Source organism: Rhinatrema bivittatum, chromosome 4 (genome assembly GCF_901001135.1).
Source record: "Rhinatrema bivittatum chromosome 4, aRhiBiv1.1, whole genome shotgun sequence".
NCBI lineage: Eukaryota > Metazoa > Chordata > Amphibia > Gymnophiona > Rhinatrematidae > Rhinatrema > Rhinatrema bivittatum.
The window spans coordinates 33383863-33386644 of NC_042618.1; the positions used below are offsets into that span (position 1 = coordinate 33383863).

General features: G+C 43.1%; 1 protein-coding gene across 1 annotated transcript in view; it reads left to right on the forward strand.

The window, feature by feature from the left end:
- LOC115089711 (extracellular tyrosine-protein kinase PKDCC-like) overlaps window positions 1-2466 on the forward strand; it is a 20074-nt gene extending 17608 nt beyond the window's left edge. Inside the window, exon 7 of the mRNA XM_029597925.1 lies at window positions 1-2466. This exon is cut by the window's left edge and continues 240 nt beyond it. The gene's annotated coding sequence lies outside the window, so the exon portion shown is untranslated.
- The last annotated feature ends 316 nt before the right edge of the window (window positions 2467-2782 follow it).

Genomic DNA, 2782 nt, shown 5'->3' on the forward strand with positions numbered 1-2782 from the left:
TTCCACTGGGAAAAAAAAGTCTTTTCCCAGTTTGTGTTTCAAGCGCTGGTAGTTACTATGACGCCCTAGTAGGTGGCATGAGAAGGGGACGTGGATGCTGATAAAGGATCAGCATGGATGAATTTCCTCCACACCTAACAAATGAACAAACAATGCACCCAGGAGAAAACTACACTGGGCCCGGGGAATTCTTTCTACTGCTTGTTCACTGCATGTTCATCTATGGATGTCGTTAGACTATGAGTGGGTCCAAGGGTTCAACAGCATGGAGTTTGCCATCTCTTTAAAAGGAAATTCACAAGATATTTCAGGGGTGGAAAACTTAGATGCCAGTCCAAACCTTTTTAGGAGTCAGGGAAAATGTTTTCATTACTTTTTTCCTCTTTTTTTTTTGTGTGGTTGTTGCTATTTTGCTTATTTTCTTAAGATTTTGTGTTTTTTCTTACTTTGCTCTTTTATATCTTTAAATTTTTTTTTCTGCTTTTCCTTTTCCTTTATCTTTATGTTTTTTGCTTTTCTGAATTTTAGGTGGCAGATACCATCTGTTAGGCATCTAGGTAACCTGGTTTCTGGGATTTTTCCAGCCCTGAAATGTTTCATATCCATAGGAAATATACGTTTGTAATCTGCAGAGTGGTCTTGCTCTTGTCAATGAGTAGGAAAAAGGAGATTACCAATCTGAGTCAAATGTCCCCATCACTACTGTATTTAATTTATTCAGTATTTATTAAATACTTTTAATTATGAAAGACTGGACAAGACTAGAAATAGTACAAATTATTAGGGCAAGCAGCAGGAGGCAGAGAAATGTGACTGATAGCCAAGCTTTGGCCCTGGCAAGGCAGTCACGAGTTAGCTGGAATGGTGAGAAAAAGACAGAATTTAGCAATGCTGGCAACAACTAATTACACTTTGTAGAAAATTATATTGTGATAAGGACAAAGAGCAGAGAGCAACCAAAGTGTTGGCCCTGGTACTAGTCTTGGTACTTTTTGGTTGTTGCGAATGAGCTAGAAAGGGGAATGGCTGAGATGGTCCAGCGGCTCAGTAGCTGTACTGTGCTGGGTCAGGCCTTCCACTCCCCGAGTGAGCTGGGCCTTGGGATGCTGCAGAGGCAGTGATCTCAGCCCCTGGGGTGCTTGAGGTCCAGTCATCAAGACGCAGGGCCCCAGAGCTGCAGAGCTCCAGGAGGAGGCCCTGATGCATGGCCCCCCAGCCAAGGACCATTGCTGCAACAACTAGGCTAAGTGAACTGGAAATAGGGAAAAACTCAGCAGGTAGTTACTAATGAAGGCTCCTGATGCCATAGTCAAAGGGAGGCCAAGTCTGATTGAGCTGGAGAGGAAAAAAGGGAGTGGGTAAGAGTAGGCAAAGAAGGAGGGGGGGGGGAAGGCAGCTGATTTTTTTTTTTTTTTTTTTTTTTTTTTTTTTTGTGGACCTGGCTGTCCTTCCTCTACACCTGAGCATCCATCCTAGTTGGATCCTGCCCAGCCTTGCTCCACGGGGAGTTGGGGGAGTGGAAGGGCAAGAGAACAAGGATCTGAGACTCAGTCCCCATAGGCCTTCATCTGCAACTACACTCTTCTCCCACTACACCCCGGCCACAGACCACAAAGAACTTGCCTTCTAATAATGTTGAGTTTAAAGACTTAGGAAGCCATCCCCACTGAGATCTTGACTGGAGGATATGTCAGGAGTGAGTGGGGAAAGAAAGTAAAGGTTCCTTATGATTAGAAGAGATGAGTTACTCAAAAGCAATGGAAGAAACGACAGTGCTTCTCAAACTCAGTCCTTCTGGCCCTCGAAAACATCCAGTTTTCAGCGCAAGCCAAGTATGCAGATCAGCTTGTTTGACCAGGTACATGCGTATCTCATGCATATTTATTCTGGTTATCCCGAAAAGCATGAGGACTGGTGCTAAGAATACTGAAATATGAGAGGACCTGCTGAGAGACCTAGGGCACAGCGACAGAGAGGATAAAGAGAAGAAACCATACTGCAAGGGGAGAGGAAGACAGGAGGGTAGATGTCCAATCCACAGCAGTACCAGGAAGAGTTAGCATAATATGTGGTCCCAGGACTGACAGTGTGGAAGACAGTGGTCAAGTCAAGAAGGCGAGGAGGAGGAAGAAGAAGATAAGCCAGAGGGCTGAGCAGTGAAAAGAGAACCACTGACAGAGGGGAAAAAGCACTTTTCAGAGAGTGGTAACAGGGAAAGCAGACTTGGGGCTCTGAAAAAGAGGGATGATAGAGAGGAGGCCTTTCTCCAGAACGTTCCAAAGGCCCAGGATGTAGATTTCATCTGGAGGGACCAAGTCAAACATGCACTGGAAGGACCGTGTTTCTATGACCTTGTAGGTTTTCAATGTACTTTCAGTGAAAGTCTCCTAGTAAGCCTCTTTAATATTATTTATTTGAAAAAAAATTGTATGTCATTCAGAAAATAAATTTTATTTTTTTGTAATATTTGCTTTCTTTCTGGTGTTCTTAAACGAGTATTCATTCTGCTTGCTTCTTCACGTTTCTCTTGTGAAGCTTGCAGAACATTTAAAAACGTGCCACATGCACGTTTTCGGAGAAGCAATGGGAGAACTGATCAGAGTTCTACTCCAATGCAAAAATTTGCTTTCCGTGCCGCACTGGTTATTTGTCTATATTAGGGGTAAATTTTTATTTTGTTTTAGCACCAAACTTTGCTCAAAGTATTATACAAAAAAGCATTACCCTGCTTTTTTTTTGCAGGAGCCAGTTTGTGAAATGGAAAACTCTTTCAAACCCAAGG